The following is a 19,118-nucleotide window of genomic DNA, read 5'->3' on the forward strand; positions in this document are numbered from 1 at the left end:
CCCCCCACCGAAGAAGGTCTGGAGGGCTTTTGTAGTAGCAATGGCAGGAAGGCGGACAGTGAGCATGGAGAACTACAGGGCCAGCCAATGGAACAGCAGGGAGTCATCATGGCTTTATTTTACCTTAAAACAACAACCACAAGATGCCCCAATTGTTGCATCGCAACGGAGGATAACATGGAAGACAAAGGTCAAAGCCTAAGCAGGATGAGACACACAGGAGAGGCAAGGGAGGACCAGGGGACCACAGACTGGATGGACACCTTCCTTCTCACAAAGTTTCCCCTGCACTGAGAACCTTACATTTCTGCACATCCACAAATGTATATTTTCTTTATTGCTTAACAATTTACAATTTTCACAGGTTAGAGAATCACAAATTTACAATATCAAGATTATCCTAAAGCGTGATTCTTACATGTTGGTTTAAAATGTCTTCCTTTCTCTCACTCATTCACTTATTTATTTAGTGAGATAGTGTCTCACTCTGTCACACAGGTTGGGGTGCAGATTACTGCAACTTCTGCTCAAGTGATCGTTCCATCACAGCCTCTGCACAGTAGCTGGGACTATAGGTAAATACCACCATGCTCAGCTAATTTTTGTGCTTTTTGTAGCAACAGTGTTTTGTCATGTTGCCAAGGCTGGTCTCGCCTTCCTAAGCTTAAGTGATCCACCTGCCAGGACCTCCCAAAGTGCTGGGATTATAGACATGAGCCACTGTACCTGGCACTCTCTTTTATTTCTAATTGGATAATACTTGCCTCCCTTCTGCTTAATTCATTAGAAATAACAGAGTAGAAAAGAAGGGCCATGACATAAAAGTGCTGCTGCTTCTTCATGGTATTCTAATCCAACCCAGAAGTCAATATTTTGCCTAACACCACAGAGCACTACACTTTGGAATAGTAGTTTGCTATTCTGGTTATTCGAATTCCGTTAGACTCAACTAGATACTATGACTGACAGTACACATGAAAATAGTATCAGAACTTAAAATGATCTCTATCATGTTTTTACCAAGTATCTAAAAGGTGACGAGATGCAGTGTTAGGTCCAGCAAGGAAGGAAGCTCAAAAAGACAAAAATGAATGTGTCCCAACCTCTCACTTTGTCTACTTTTTGTTTCCTGGGCTTTTGAGGGATTTTTTTTCCTATTGAAAACCTTTTAATGAATTTTATTCCAGAAAATTATCCCCTTAATGTTGTTATTTCTTCAATTCCTGTGTTCCCATAGAAACCTTTTGATAAACATGCTATTGGTATTATAAGAAAACACTACTGAAATTGTAGGGTTTCTTATCTGTCTCTCCCACTAAGACAGTATAAGTACCTTTCAGTTCCCAGTTTCTAATTCACTTGACTTTCTGTGTGTGTAAAAGTGGCAGTGTTCTAAGTACTTTACACACACTAAAATACTGTTTATCCTTAAAAAAAAAAAAATCACAGAGGATTAAGAACTACTATTTTCATGTCTGTTTTACAGATGAGGAAACTGACAAAGAGGTAGAACAGTAGAACCAAGAACCACACTCAGGCCATCTGGCTCCTGAGTAGATGCTCAATAAAAGTTTGTTGAATTGTATTGAATCCAAGCTGGAAGAACTATGATTCAGAAATCCAAAGTTCCTTTCTTCCAGATACTGCCTTTGGTCAGCATATTTTAGAGCCATACTCCATGAGAATCCAATTAAAGAAACACTGTATCTTTTGTTTAAATAATTTGTTGTGTTACAGACATCTTTCTTCTGCTGTCTTACTCCTTTACTTTTTCCAAGCTATCATTACTTTATTGAGCCAAAAATCATTACGACTTTTGTCAGCTTCAACAAGGCTAGCATTTTGCTAGAAAAGAAACTAATTTCTTCCATGAGCTGTTAAAAGACATTATGTGTCACTATTATAATAAATGCACACATACATAAAGTACAAGCCACATGAGCAAATGCCTGCTATCCATTTTTCCCTCAGGGCAAAGACAATTCTGTTCTTTATTTAAATAGCAACAAAACAAAAAAGTATGCTAATTCTTTTAAGGGTAATTTTAACTGCGCTTTTTTTTCCTTATAATTAAGTTGGAGCTCTTTGTGATTTATGTGCAGCCTCTTTTAGAATCTCTATGGGATATTACCTCAAAAGGAAACTTAATTTTCTAACATGTTTTTGAAACCATTCATTGCCTAGTTATTACTTCCACAACAACATACAGTTCCAGTCATGTTGTGTTGTGGTTTAACACACCCACCTACATGCATACATGTGTACACATACACTCACATACACATGTGCACACACAATCTACAGATTGTGCCCTTCGATCTCCTGCTTCACCAGCCTTTCTTCACTTACATCTGTCATCAAACACCTCAGTCTTTCCTATGTACCAATACTTAACGTGTTTCCCAATCAGTTTCCTAACATAAAAACCCTGTGGCTTCTGCTGTCGTTTTATAGACTGGGTATTACAGAACAGGCTTCAAGAAATCATGTATTTTCTCTTAGGTACATTGAGAGCTTGCGGTTCCTTATTTTCAGTTCACTGAAATAAAAAGATAAGTGAGCTGTTGATTCATCTTTAGATAAATTATTTATTGAAATAGACAAACATAAATGTAGCCTTATAATTCTAAGTCTCTACAATCACAAAAAAACACTTTTAAAGTAAGATTTTTAAAAATATAGATAGTTGGCCAGGCACAGTGGCTCACATCTATAATCTCAGCACTTCAGGAGGCTGAAGAGGGAAAATCACTTGAGCTCAGAAGTTCAATACCAGTTTGGGCAACACCATGAGACATCATCTCTACAAAAAGGTAAACAAAAATTATCTGGGGACAGTAATGCACACCTGTGGTCCCAGTTACTCAGGAGGCTGAGGTGGGAAGACTGCATGAGCTCTGGAGGTCGAGGCTGCAGTGAACAGAGATCACACCACTGCACTCCAGCCTGGGTGACAGAGTGAGAGTCTCACTCAAAAATTATATAGATAGAGATATTTGAGGACTTTTCTCATTAATTCTTAGCAGTTGTCAAACAATACTTAATTTAATCTAGTTTTATCCAGACACGAGTTTAAGATATTCTTTCTATTTTATTTTATTTTTTTTTTTTGAGACAGAGTTTCGCTCTTGCTGCCCAGGCTGGAGTGCAATGGCGCGATCTCGGCTCACCGCAACCTCCGCCTCCTGGGTTCAGGCAATTCTCCTGCCTCAGCCTCCTGAGTAGCTGGGATTACAGGCATGCGCCACCATGCCCAGCTGAATTTTTGTATTTTTAGTAGAGACGGGGTTTCACCTTGTTGACCAGGATGGTCTCGATCTCTTGACCTCGTAATCCACCCGTCTCGGCCTCCCAAAGTGCTGGGATTACAGTCGTGAGCCACCGCACCCGGCCTAAGATATTCTTTCTATCTACATTGGATCTTCTTATATCAGCTATATACTGGTTCAGCTTTCTATTACCTCATCAGGGAGCAAACTATGTTAGGAACCACAGGGCTCCCCACTCTTTCCCTCTTCCCCCTGATTGGGACACACCTATCTTTGGGTTTACTTCCACTGATATTCCCGCCTTTTTACTAGTGCTGAAGAATGAAACATAATAAGCCTTTGCTTGGGAATGAGCTGGCTTAGTATCATTCTCTTACTATCCCTGTACTTCCTGTCTCAGTGCCAGATGGTGCTCCCTTTTACTTTGTCTCTTCATACCTTGTTTTATCCTATTGTCCAGACTTTTAGTGACTAGATTCTGGCCATACTGTCCAGTTAGTCTGTGGCTGGGATATGGCTATACAGTCCTGATGCTCTATGCCTGAGTTGTTTGTCTCAATCCTATCTCAATTGAGAGAGAGAATCCTTTGCCTGATTGAGAGATACCAATCTTCTCCACCTGCCAAACCATTCTACTGATGGCAATCTGAACTCAAACTACACATTTGCCTTTATCCCGGACTCATTTGGGTCTCCGGAAACCTTCTCAATTTTTATACTTTATCTAGTCTCATCCATTTAGCCTGATGCCCCATTACCACTGGACTATTATACCCTAGATGTAGTAAAGGTGTTAGTCAGTAGCCCCCAGCCTGGTTAACAGCCAGCACCACACTATTCCCCATGATGCAAAGATTAATGAAGAACACAGGAAGGCTTGAATAAATGAAGACAATACATTTTCATGGAAAGGAATAATTAATATTGCCAAGATGTCATATTCCCCAAATTATCTATAAATTGAATGCAATTCCCATCAAAATTTGAATTGCTTATGTGTGTATGTGTGTGTGTGTCACTTAACAATTAATCTTCAAATTCCTACAGAAAAAAAAAAAAAAGAGAAAAAATACCACCTTCCCTCCCTGCCCCTGCTGCACCCAAAAAACTGAAGAAGAGCAAACTGGGGAGATTTGCCCTGTCAGATATTCAGATTTATTATAAAGCTATATTGTTAAGATAGAGAGGTACTACAAGGTTCTAAAAAGACACAAAGAAATATAAAATGGGGAGCCCAAAAAAAAATCCACATGTACGTGTACGGTGGATAATGTTAAAAGATGCATGGTTTAGGGTCAAAAATAAAACAGAGCTCTTACCTTAAACCACCCTAAAAATATCAAGTATGATTAAAGGTGATTAAAGATCTAAGTTTGAAAAGTGAAACTTTAAAACTGTTCAAAAATATTTTAAAATATCTTCATGATCTTGTGATAAGGAAGGATTTAAGTGAGACAGAGAAAGTAGAATCCATAAATGAAAAGATGAATAAATTTGACCACAACAAAACTTAAAACTTCTGTCCACCAAAAGACATTAACAGAGTGAAAACACAAGCCACAGCCTGAGAAAGGATACTTGCAATACATGTAACTCATAAACGTTTCTTAGCCAAATAATATATAGAAATCCACAAGTCAGTAAGAAAAATTTTCCCCAATAGAAAAATGGAAACAAATTTACAAACAAGATGTTCAACCTCATTAGCAATTACAGAAAGGCAAATTTAAACCCAGTAGGATACCATTTCACACAATCAGATTGATCACAACGAGACATCTCACATACTGCCTGTGAGCGTGTAAATGGTACAACTACTGTAAAAGCATTTGACAATACCAACTAAAGTTCAAAATACTGATAATGTAGGAATGAGAAGTTTCACTCCTAGGAATTTATCACAGAGAAATACTGCATATGTACCTAAGAAAACATGTATAAAAATATTCCCTGAAGCACTGTATGAAATACAGAAAAGTAACAAACAATTTAAATATCCATTTGAAATAGTCATACAATGGAATATGCGCAGTTAAAATAAATTAGAAAAAAATATATGCATAGATATGAATAAATTACTCAGAACTGTGTTCTTATTGGAGCCTTCACACCATGCTCTTATTTATCTCATTTATTTCGTATAGATTTAAAATAATAACAACATTCTCTTTACCTTTACCACCACGCTATGCCATCCTCTTTGCTACCTTTTGCCACAAAACTCCCTGACAATGTTCTGTTAGCGTTTCAATTCCTCTCCTTTTATTTTCTCTTAAATGCACCGCATGTTTTTGCCCCTAACATTCCACTTAGGTTTTCCTTGTTAAGTTCACCAATGACCTTAGTGTTGATAAACCAGTAAGGGGTTCATTTCTCAGCACTCATCTTAAGACACCTTATCAGCATCATTTGGCATACTAATCATACACTCCTCTCTGACCTTCTGCCCATCTGGCTTCCAGGATTTTCCATTACCTTGTGCATCCTTCTTCAGTGATCACTCCTTAGTCTCCTCTCTCATTTGTAAAGTTTGGAGTGTCTCAGTGTTGCCTCTCTGGACCTATTCTCTATTAATATTCACTCCCTTGGTGATACGACCCAGCCTCATAGGTAACACTGTTTATATGCTGAGGATTTGCAAATGTATATTCTCAGCTTTGACCTGTTTCCCAAACTTCAGACTCAAAGAAGATACATGAAATACAGAACAGCCAAAACCCAATTTCTGACCTTCCCTCCACATAGTGTATCTTTACAGTCATCTCATTTCAGTCAGCAGATAATGCACCTTCCCCTTAGCTCTGACCAAAAAAACTGAGTTATCCTTGATTCCTCTTTTTCACTCCTTATACCTAATCTGTCAATGAAACTCTGCCATTTGTCATCTGTCACTGGCTCTGCCTTTAGAAAACACTCAGAATCTAAACACTTCCCTCACCACCTCTACTGTTCCGAACCTTGGTCGATCCAAGCAATCATCATCTCTTATAAATTACTACAAGAGCCTCCTAACTGGTCTCACTGACTCCACTCAGTGTATTCCAACACAATAGCTGGATCAAGCCTTCTATAATATAATACATCGCTTCAGTCCACAATGGTCCCAGTTCACTCAGATAAGTCCAAGTCCTAACATCCCGTCCCCAACCGCTCTCATGTCCCCTCTGACCACAGCTGCTGTCACTAACAGTGCTCCAGTCACACAAAACTCTTTAGTGTTTCCTAAGCACACAAGGCACACTTCTACCGTAGGGCCCTTATATTGACTGTTATCACTGCCTGGAGTATTCTTTCCCCCAGAAAACTGCACCGCTAATTCTCTCATCTGTTTCAAAATCTGCTCAACTGTCTATTCAGTGAGGCCTCCCCTTACTAATCACTTTAAAATTGCAGCCATCGGCCCCCTATCCTTCGAATTATTTCTAACTCCCTTACTATAATCTACTTTATTTTTCCCATAGTGTCTCTAACATAGTGCATAATTTCCTTTTTAAAATGTTTATTAAATATTATTGCCTGTCTCATCTAGTTCAAATATTAATGACAAGAAAAGAAGGGATCTTTGTTTTATTTGATAATTTATCCTTGGAACCAAGAACAATGTCTAGCATATAGTAGGTAGTCTAAAAATTTGTTGAATGAATAACTCTAAAATATGCATAATGGAGATCAAAAACAAGCAAACAGAAAAAGATGCACAATAAGAAAGCATGTATTTTTAAAATGTAAAACATGTAAAGCAATACTACACACACATACATAGTAAAAGTATAAAAACATGCAAGATAATTATGAACACAATATTCAGGAAACCACACCTAAATAAGGTATACAAGGAGTTTCAACTGTAACATTCTAGTTCTTTAAAAGGAACTGAATTAAAGAAGTCAACACGTTCTAATTTACCAATGTTAGCTGCTGGGAAAATGAGTATTCAGAGTATTATACTCCATACTTTTGAATGTTTGAATTACTTTATACTTTTAAAGAGAAAGAGAGAGAAAAAGAAATACTAAAGGAAACAATTTTAAGGTATAATTTTACCACTGTTAAGTATTCAGTCACTCCAGATACCTAAGCATTTGAACCTACTGTGTCCAATAATGCCACTAGCCACATGTAGCTATTTAATTTTAAATTTAAATAAATTAAAATTCATTTCCTCAGTCACATTAGCCACCTTTCAAGTGCTTGGTAGTAACATGTAGCTAGGGGCTACCTATTGGACAGCACAAATAAAGAACATGTCTATCATCCCAGAAAGTTCTATTGGACAGCAGTCGACCAGACTCTATCTACAGACAATGGCTTTTTCATTCCCACAGTTACCACAAGGTGGCACTTTGAGGTGCACACTACCTCTGCGTATTTAAGTCAATGTCCAGGACTGTGTATCCAAGACACAGGAAGGAATTCCCCCTCTTAAAGGTTGTCAAATATTACATGTTGCGTTAAATCAAGTTTAGCCTAAAGCTTCCTCCTTACACGTTTTTCAGTTCAGCCTAAAGGTTTCTCTTTACATGGTGAACTATAACTGCAATAGAGTTGTAAACAGACTATAACCTACTCTTGTGCCAATCAATGAGTTTTGGCTAATCAAAGGTGGCCAATTCTATGTTCAAATAAAGCAAAGGCCGAGCTGTAACTAGTCCAGCTGTTTCTGTACCTCACTTCCATTTTCTCTATGTCAGTTTCCTTTTTCTGTCCTTAAATCTTCCACCACTTGGCTGTGCTGGAGTCTCTGAGCCTACTCTGGCTTCTCAGGCTGAATTCGTGAATTGTTATTTGCTCAGCTGAACTCTGTTAAACATAATGTGGCTAATGTTTTTCTTTTAACAGTTGTTTACTGAATAATTTAAAGATAAGGCTGGGTGAGATGGCTCATGCATGTAATCCCAGCACTTTGGGAGGCCAAGGATGGTGGATCACCTGAGGTCAGGAATTCTAGACAAGCCTGGCCACCATGGCGAAACCCGGTCTATACTAAAAAATATAAAAATTAGCCAGGCACAGTGGCACACGCCTGTAGTCCAGCTGCTTAGGAGGCTGAGGCAGGAGGATCACTTGGGCACAGGAGGCAGAGACTACCATGAGCCGAGATCACCCCACTGCACTCCAGCCCAGGTAACAGAGCGAGATTCTGTCTCAAAAAATAAAAATTTAAAAAAAGACTAAAATCTCAATACCCATTTGGAAAGAAGAAAGAGAAGGAGGGAGGGAATTTGGCTTCATAAATTTATGCCACCCAAAACAGAATTGTAAAAAATACATTTAAGTTTTATAACACATTTCAACTAGACATGAAATAGTTTCTACACATTCTTGCTCCCTTTCCTTTCCCTCATTCTTCTATTTCACTCTTCCTTTTTTTTATAGCAGTCTGCTCCAATTGATGGGGATGGCCTGAACCTTACCCACTTACGTAAATCACAAAAGTATCATATTCTGAGAACCTTGCCATGGCAATTACCCTGATTTTCAATTTCTGATCTGAACTGGAAAGTTAAAAGTTTGTGCAGTGGTTAAGAGTATAGGTTTTGGAGTCAGAAAGCCTCAGGCTCAAGCTCTGGCCAGGCCAATTTACTGGTTAATGTGAACATGGGCACATCTGAACCTCTCACCTAGAAGATAATAATAGTCCCTACTCAGAAGTTTACTGTGAAGAGTATAAAGGTAATAAATAATAAGATGCTTAACAAGGTGTCTGACACATAATTAACACTGAGAATGATGAGTGAATTTCCATGAGCTTACAATGAATAATTCTGTGACAGGCATTATTTTTTTTGCAAACACTGGTATTAATAATCATAAATTTCACTAGGTATCACTACATAGTAAATTAATAAAATAGAATTACTTCTAAGTTATTAGAATATTAGAACTGCAGGTTTAGAAGGTAACTTAAATGTGGTCACCTAGTTCAATTACTCAGTCAGCCAAATGCTTGATCATCCTCAGTGGCATCTTTGTTTTCAGCCTCTATCTAAGCACCCTGATAGAAAAATGCTCATTATTTCCTAAGGCCACCATCCATGCAAAAATTTCCTCCTTAAATGGTCTAAAAGCTTACTGCTATAAAGAATCTATCTTTTTGTCCACCAAAACTATAAAGAACAAAGCTAAAATCTCCCAATTCCTACTTTCAAATACCTGAAAAACACTTTCAATTCCCTTATAAAATGCTCTCAAAATGAAATGTTTATAATGTCTTCTACAACAGCATGACTTAAATTTCCTTATTCTCCTGTTGGTCATCTTCCAAGCCCATTCCACTGCATCTAAATGTCTCTCAAAGTAAATCTATATGAAATTTTTAAAAATTATTTTACTTGAGGTTGAAAGCTGATCTTAGAAAAATACACATTCCTCTGCAAAATTCTGAATTTTTCCAATAAGTGATAATAACATTCACTACAAAATATCAGATAAAGTCTCTTTCAATCTCTCTGTACATACTGACTTACATACGTACACATAACAGATAAACGAGGTTGCACAGAATACTGGTTAAGAGCAAAGACTCTGGCGTTGGACTGCCTGGGATCAAATCCCGGCTAACCCTTGTTGGTGTGTGTCTTGGGGTCAGTTACTCAACCTCTCAATGCCTCAGTATTTTCAATGTAACTACCTCTGCTGATGTGGTAAGGAATAAATAAGTAAATATATGAAAAATGTTTGAAATAGATGTACAGTGAGGGCTTTAGCTTTTTACCCATGTAAACAATAGAGAGCCTTGGAAACCTAAACTTAAATTTATTTTCTTAGATAAAACTTTCATTTTACCAGCTAAACATAGGTTTATTTTATTTTCCTAGATAAAATTTATTTTCTTAGATAAAAATTTTCACTTTTCCAGCTAAACATAGGTTGAGTTAAATTTAAGTGAATGAATATGTACATTATAAACAACAGAGCCAAAACAGTGGACTTTCATTTTACAGTTAAAATTAGTTTAACACTTACTGATAACCTAAAACTCTATTACCTGGTACATTACAAAATTGTATAAAACAGCCCTTCCTTCAAACAGTCCTTGGTTAAGCTGGGAATATGCATGTAATCAAATAACCATAATATATGTAATGCATTTATTATATGGATAAAGTTCTTTGGGAACACAGCAACACAAAGTTAAAGAGAAGAGGCAATAATTCACAGTCTAATATTTTATTAAAGAATAACGGCATACTAAAATAGCTAAAGAACAATTATTTTTAATAGAATTTTGAATAACCTAAGATTGAAAAATAAATTTTACATTTCACATCAAAACTGAAAAGGCTACAAAAGCAGCCTTTCCACATGGAGCAAAGGTGAAGTTGCCTGGCTGACCAAGATTGCCTGATCTTGCCAGCAATTAGTCATTAATATCTTAGTTTCAAAGCCAATAAGAGCCATTCCCAACTGAATGGTATGACTGACCAGTTGTTCCCAATGCCAGTGCTCACCGAAACTACTTCCCAACAAAGTTTCACTGCTCAGACTGACTGACCATTGTTCTGTTGCCATCTGGTGTTCATAAAACTCAAAGATGACAAAATAAGATTGTTCAAGAATGAGGCTATCATTTTATATTATCCTATTCACTACACAAACAACTGCAAGGAGAGCTAGTGAAACACAATTTTATTCTACACAATTATTTCTACAGAACCTAAGTGCCAATGGCCTTTGGACATAATTAATGTAGCAATCAAGTAAGAAGAAATATACCTCAATGATCAGTAACATGGGTTTTGATATCAGATTAACCCAGATTTTTAGTCCCAGGCAGACACTAATTCAAAAATAATCTCTTCTACTTTACAGAAGTTATTATTCTGGGGACCAGCTTTTATATTTTCAGCGATTAACCATAGGTTAGTTACTCACCTTGTCTAAGTACATGTTTCCTCAAAAGTAAAATGGAAATGTTAATAGTAACTATCCCTGTAGGTTATGAGGCCATAAAAAGGAGTAAATATAATTGTTTGGCCAATGCCTGACATTACAAAAAATAGCTATTTTTGTTTGTTTTTTATTGACACACGACAGTTGTACCTATTTACGGGGCACATATGCCATTTGGATACAAGCATACAATGCATACTGATCAAATCAGGGTAACTGGGACATCTATCATCTCAAACACAGATCATTTCTTTGTGTTAGGAACATTGCAGATCTTCTAGCTATTTTGAAATATACAATAAATTCTTGTTAACTAGAGTCACCCTACTGTGTTACTGGACACTAGAACTTATTCCTTCTTACTGCATTTTGATGCCCTTTAACCAACTGTTCTTCATTCTCCACTCCCCCTACTATTTGCTAGCTCTGGTTACCACTATTCTACTCCCTATCTCTATAAGATCATTGTTCCAGCTCACATATGAGTGAATAACATGTATTTGTCTTTCTTTCCCTGTCTTTCCATCCATGTTACTGCAAATGATAGTATTTCACTCTTTTCTATGGCTGAATAATATTCTATTATGTATATATATAACATTTTCTTTATTCATTCATCCATTGGTGAGCCCTTAGGTTGATTCCATATCTTGGCTACTATTAATAATGCTGCAACAAACACACAAGAGGTGCTATCTCTTCTATAAGTTGATTTCCTTTTTTTAGCATACACAGCCAGCAGTGGGACCGCTGGGTCACATGGTAGTTCTACTTTTAGTTTCTGGGAGTCTGCATACTATTTTCCATAATAGCTGTACTAATTTACGTTCCAGCCACCAATGTATGAGCATTCCCCTTTGTCTGCATTCTTATCAGCATAGCTATTATTACTGCAGTTACTATAATCTGTTCTGAAAGTTAAAACATAAAAAGTTTAAGACACCATTTATTATTATCAAAACTTTTATCCCGATCTGTATTTATATACAGATATAAACTCTCACCCCTCCAGCTGAGGCACATAAACGTTCCTATTCTATCTGTGATAATAGCCAAAAAAAGGTTAAGTCTCTACCTAGCACATTGTTCTAAACTAAATAGCCACAATATTCTTTTAAAACTATTTTCTTTGTTTCTTCATGGAATAATAAGGCAGGAGGATGTGGTGACTGATACTACGTACATTACACAGGGGGTCCCCAATCCCTAGGCCATGGACCAGTATGGTCTGTGGCCTCTTAGGAACCTGGCCACACAGCAGGAGATGAGCAACAGGCAAGGGAGCATTAATGCCTGAGCTCTGCTTCCTGTCAGAGCAGCAGTGGCATTAGATTCTCATAGAAGTGCAATCACTATTGTAAACTGCCCATTCGAGGAGTCTAGGTTGCGCACTCCTTATGAGAATCTAATGCCTGGTGATCTGAGGTAGAATAGTTTCATCCCAAAACCATTTTCCCCACCTCTCCAGTCTGTGGGAAAATTATCTTCTATGAAACCAGTCCCTGGTGCCAAAAAGGTTGGGAACTGCTGCTCTGTACACCTGTTTTTATTTATGTTCTGTTTGGCTTATTGTGGTTTAGAATTTCAGAAACAAAAAAGAATGCTCTCTCTCACCACTCCTATTCAACACAGTATTGAAAGTTCTGGCCAGGGCAATCAGGCTAGAGAAAGAAAGAAAGGGTATTAAATTAGGAAAAGAAGAAGTCAAATTGTTTCTGTTTGCAGATGACACAATTGTATATCCAGAAGACCCCATTGTCTCAGCCCAAAATCTCCTTAAGCTGATAAGCAACTTCAGCAAAGTCTCAGAATACAAAATCAATGTGCAAAAATCACAAACTTTCCTACACACCAATAACAGACAAACGGAGAGCCAAATCACGAGTGAATTCCCATTCACAACTGATACAAAGAGAATAAAATACCTAGGAATACAACTAACAAGGAATGTGAAGGACCTCTTCACGGAGAACTACAAACCACTGCTGAAGAAAATAAGAGAGTACACAAACAGATGGAAAAACGTTCCATGCTCATGGTTAGAAAGAATCAGTATCGTGAAAATGACCATACTGCCCAAAGTAATTTATAGATTCAATGCTATCCCCATCAAGCAACCATTGACTTTCTTCACAGAATTGGGGGGAAAAAAAAAAAAACCTTAAATTTCATATGGAACCAAAAAGAGCTTGCAAATCCAACACAATCCTAACCAAACAAACAAACAAAGCTGGAAGCATCATGCTACCTAACTTAAAACTATACTACAAGGCTTCAGTAATCAAAACAGCATGGTACTGGTATCAAAACAGAGATATAGACCAATGGAACAGAACAGAGGCCTCAGAAATAACACCACACAACTACAACCATCTGACCTTTGGCAAACCTAACAAAAACAAGCAATGGGGAAAGGATTCCCTGTTTAATAAATGGTGTTGGGAAAACTGGCTAGCCATATGCAGAAAGCTGAAACTGGATCCCTTCCTTACACCTTATACAAAAATTAACTCCAGATGAATTAAAGATTTAAACGTAAGACGTAACACCATAAGAACCCTAGAAGAAAACCTATGCAATACCATTCAGGACATAGGCATGGGCAAGGACTTCATACTAAAACACCAAAAGCAATGGCAACAACAGCCAAAATAGACAAATGGGATCTAATTAACCTAAAGAGCTTCTGCACAACAAAAGAAACTATCATCACAGTGAATGGGCAACCTTCAGAATGGGAGAAAACTTTTGCAACCTACCCATCTGAGGAAGAGCTAATCTCCAGAATCTACAAAGAACTTAAATTTACAAGAGAAAAACAAACAGCTTCATCAAAAAGTGGGTGAAGGATATGAACAGACACTTCTAAAAAGGAGACATTTATGCAGTCCACAAACATATGAAAAAAAGCTCATCATCACTGGCCATTAGAGAAATGCAAATCAAAACCACAATGAGATACTAACTTACAACAGTTAGAAGGGCGATCATTAAAAAATCAGGAGACAACAGATGCTGGAGAGGATGCAGAGAAATAGGAATGCTCTTACACTGTTACTGGGAGTGTAAATCAGTTCAACCATTGTGGAAGACAGTGTGGCAATTCCTCAAGGATCTAGAAATAGAAATATCATTTGACCTGGCAATCCCATTACTGGGTATATACCCAAAAGATTATAAACCATTCTATTATAAAGACACATGTATGTTTATTGAGACAAGGTTCACAATAGCAAAGACTTGGAACCAACCCAAATGTCCATCAATGATAGACTGGATAAAGAAAATGTGGCACATAGACACCATGGAATACTATGCAGCCATAAAAAAAGATGAGTTCATGTCCTTTGTAAGAACATGGATGAAGATAGAAACCATCATTCTCAGCAAACTGACACAAGAACAGAAAACCAAACACCACATGTTCTCACTCATAAATAGGAGTTGAACAATGAGAACACATGGACACAGGGAAGGAAACATCACACATCAGGGCCTGTTGGTGAGGTAGAGGGCTAGGGGAGAGATAGCATTAGGAGAAATATCTAATGCAGATGACGGGGTGGTGGATGCAGGAAACCACCATGGCACATGTATAACTATGTAGCAAACCCATTCTGCACATGTACCCCAGAACTTAAAGTATAACAATAAAAAAAAAGCATAGCTCCTTTTAGAGGTCTCTGAATAAAACCTGATGTACATAGATTACCATGAAAGAGTACTCAGTCTAACAAATTGATTGAGTCCCTACAGTAGAGCTCCATTTCATTGAACATTTTACAAGCAAAGTCAATAAAATGCAAAGATTAAGAACTACAAATAGGTGTGACCTTTACCTAAAGAAATTCTAAATAATCCTCAGAGCCAGGGAGGCATAATTAAGATTAATAAGGTTCAGAAAAATAAGAAGCACTTGATTCTGAAAACTAGCAGGACACTATCGATCCAGACAGAAAGAATTTAGAGGCAGATAACAGCAATGATGTGAACTTTCGCAACATATAAAAGAATGTGAATGTTTAGATAACTCACTAATTTTGATTCTTAACTGGGAACAATCTCAAAAAAGTTCCATAGTATATTTACAGAATTCGTTTTGTAAAAGCTATACTAAAATGATTTGAGAAAGGCCACTGCCCTGGAGACAACTAGAGTAATAAAAATCCCTTGCCACTTTAAGAAATGGATCAAGGTAGAAATCCGCTCCTTTGAATATAAAATGAAATGGAATTTTTATTTGTTCCTAGAATTAGGACATTTTAGGCTAACTTTGCTAATGAGATAAGGGCAAAAATGGTGCCAAAATGGAAACAATGATTAAGTCCAAAAAACCCTTTGGTGTCTGAAAATATGAAAACAAGCACATTAAGCTACAAGTACTGGACATGTTAGTTGTGTGCAGGGAGTATTGAGAGAAAGGGACAAACAACTTTAAAAACAAATGACAGCAGAAAAGCATTAAACGAAAATATAAAGTATTTAAAATCTACTCATGATATTGCTATATATCACTATGCAAATTATGTATTCACATGGTGACATGGATGAAAATGAAGATAATGACTTGATTAAAAGACTCCTGAGCAATTTTTGCCTTGAATTTCTGTTATGTTTTTTAATATGCTTGTCATTGAGCACACACACACACACACACACACACATAGCACAGATATGGATATATGCTATATCTATAACATATATATCAAATATATCTATATCTATAACATCTATATCTAAGATAATATTAAACATTATTTACATTTATAATTTTATTTATAGGTGATTTACATAGTAATAATATCATAAGGAGAATGTAATACATGCAGTATATATATGGTATATACACACATATACAAATAAATGTATATGTGTTATAAAGAGAATATAAACATGTATGTATATAATTGAAAATGGGGATTCTGCTATTCAAAGGATTCTACAGTAAATTTCTCTGATAAAAGAAGAGACATTTGGAAAAATACTGATAACATATTTAGATTTATAAAACAGATCTACAAAATCATCGTTTATTAGTTGCAAAGAATGCCTATTTTCCTCTCTTTGTTAACAGTTCTATGGTTGATCCTGATCGATTCTAGCTGTCTGATTTCCCAATCAGTAGTAGAGATTTTAAAAAGAGTTAAAGAGCTATAGTGCATTAGACTCATCAGCCAGCACAGGGAAGTGACAGGTGACAGTCTGTCAGTGAAGGAGAAAATAGAGCCACTATAATAAGCAGGTAGGATACATCCAAAATCCAGGGATGCTGTAGTAAATATGTCTATACCTTAATTCTCTGAAAGCATTTTGGTATTGCAACCTGCACCAAAAGATTATGCTGTAATGACACTAAGTTGAAAAAAAAGAGAGAGAGAACAAATTTTGAAAGGTTTATTGGAAGAAAGCAGTGAACTACATGTAGTCTGTTTTTAGAAATTTTGCAGCAATATAGTGTTTTGTTTTGGTTTGTTTTTTTTGAGATGTAGTCTTACCCTGTTACCCAGGATGGAGTGCAATGGCGCTATCTCAGCTCACTGCAACCTCCACCTCCAGGGTTTAAGCGATTATCCTGCCTCAGCCTCACAAGTAGCTGGGACTACCGGCATGCACCACCATGCCTGGCTAATTTTTTCTATCTTTAGTAGAGATGGGGTTTCACCATGTTGGCCATGCTGGTCTTGAACTCCTGACCTCATGATGCACCTGCCTCGGCCTCCCAAAGTGCTGGGATTACACACCTGAGGCACAGCACCCAGCCTTAAAATTTGCTTTCCTCCTAAATAATCATCGTGGACCACATCCTAAACCTATGGATATAATTTAACTTAAACTAATTACTTTCAATAACTCTATAAAATTCCACAGTAAAATTGTATAATAATTCATTCGATTATTTCCCTATTTATGGGCTATTCAGTTTGTTTCTGGTTATTTGCAATTGCAAAAAATGTTTCCTTTCATGGCAATCTTGGTCTATTCATGCTTTTATTTCTACAGTCTAATAAACTAACATATATTAGGTGCCAATCACTTGTTTTATTTGGGGGGGGAGGATACAGAATCTCGCTCTGTGACCCAGGCTGGAGTGCAGTGGCATGATCTCAGCTCACTGCAATCTCCACCTCCTGGGTTCAAGGGATTCTCGTGTCTCAGCCTCCCGAGTAGCTGGGACGACAGGTATGCACCACCATTCCCAGCTGATGTTTGTATTTTTAGTAGAGATGGAGTTTCACCATGTTGGCCAGGCTGGTCTTGAACTCCTGACCTCAAGTGATCCGCCTGCCTCGGCCTTCCAAAGTGCTGGGATTACAGATGTGAGCCACTGCACCTGGCCCCAACCACATTCTTATATTTGGATGATTTGATTTGATCCCTCCAACAGCACTATCAGGTGGGTACTATTACTATTCCCTGTTTCACAAAAGGTTTCAGCTTCTATTATACTCAGCATCTTTTCCTATAGTCCTTGCCCGTTTGGTTTTTCCTTTCAGACACTGTTCTTTATCCTGTTTTTACTAGGTCATTTCTAGCAGTACATTGGGTGTTACAGATAATAGCCCTTTTTCTGTTACATGTGTCACAAATATTTTTCACAGAATACCATTTTTACTTTTCTTTATAGTAACTCTGCCATAAAATTATTTTTTTATGTAGCCAAATATCCTTTCTTTATAGTTTCTATAGTTTCTGCCTTGTTTAAAAACTTTCCTTCAACGCTAGATTATAACAATATTCTTTTAAATTTCTTTTCTATTGTTTTACTACTTTTTTTTTTTTTTTTTATGGTGAAAAGATATACATATATTTAGAATTAGCCAGCTGGACTCCGTTTAGATGATCCCAATTTTGTTGGCAACATCCAAAGCATCGTAATCAGGAGCCCGTCGAACATATGCCTTCTTCTCTCCATCAGACCGAATCAGGGTGTTGACCCTGGCCACATCAATGTCATAGAGCTTCTTCACAGCCTGTTTGATCTGGTGCTTGTTGGCTTTAACATCCACAATGAACACAAGTGTGTTGTTGTCTTCTATCTTCTTCATGGGAGACTCAGTGGTCAGCGGAAACTTGAATAGCATAGTGGTCCAGTTTGTTTCTCCTGGGGGCGCTCTTCCGAGGAGATTTGGGCTGCCTCCGGAGTCGCAGTGTCTTGGGCCGCCGGAAGGTGGGTGACGTGCGGATCTTCTTTTTTTTGTGGCTGTGGACACCTTTCAACACTGCCTTCTTGGCCTTTAACGCCTTCGCTTTGGCTTCGGCTTTAGGAGGGGCAGGAGCTTCCTTCCTCGCTTTCGGCGCCATCTTGTGAAAAGGGTCCTACTTGGTTTTTACATTTAAAGCATTATACATTAAGTATGTATAACTAAGTAGAATTTATAAGTTTTTTTCAAATTAATATAAACTGTCAGCACCATTTATTCAGTAAACTATCCTTTCCAAGTGACCTGAAGTAGCACTCTTATCATATATTATCTATTTCTGAGCACTATTTTGTTTTAAGATCTATATCATGAATTGGCAAACCCACTGTCAATGAAGAGTCCAGTCACATCCATTGATTTATTTATTGTTTACAACTGCTTTTGCACTTGCAGTGGTTTGAATGCATCCTCCAGAGTCCATGTGTTGGACACTTAATTCCCAGAGCAACAGTGTTTGGTGGGACTAAGAGGTTATTAGACAGAGACCTCATGAATGGAGCCCTCGTGATGATAGAGCCCTCATGTCATTACATAATGACTTTATCATAAGAGTAGGTTCTTGAAAAAGGAGGAATTTGGCCCCCTTCCTTCTCTCTCTTGCACATGCTCTCTTGTCCTTCATCATGGCACAGCAAGAAGGCCCCTGCCAAATGCAGGCACCTCAGTCTTAGACATCCTAGCCTCCAGAACCATAAGAAATAAATCTCATGCTTTATAAACTACCCAGAATGTGGTATTGTGTTATAGCCACACA

At 37.4% G+C, this 19,118-nt stretch overlaps 1 pseudogene; it reads right to left on the reverse strand.

Moving 5' to 3' along the window:
• Window positions 1–17,980: 17,980 nt before the first annotated feature.
• LOC116549674 lies at window positions 17,981–18,479 on the reverse strand (annotated as a pseudogene).
• Window positions 18,480–19,118: the final 639 nt, after the last annotated feature.

The sequence above is a fragment of the Sapajus apella genome, unplaced genomic scaffold (assembly GCF_009761245.1).
Source record: "Sapajus apella isolate SASKATOON/1434 unplaced genomic scaffold, GSC_monkey_1.0 scaffold6, whole genome shotgun sequence".
In the NCBI taxonomy this organism is placed as follows: Eukaryota; Metazoa; Chordata; class Mammalia; order Primates; family Cebidae; genus Sapajus; species Sapajus apella.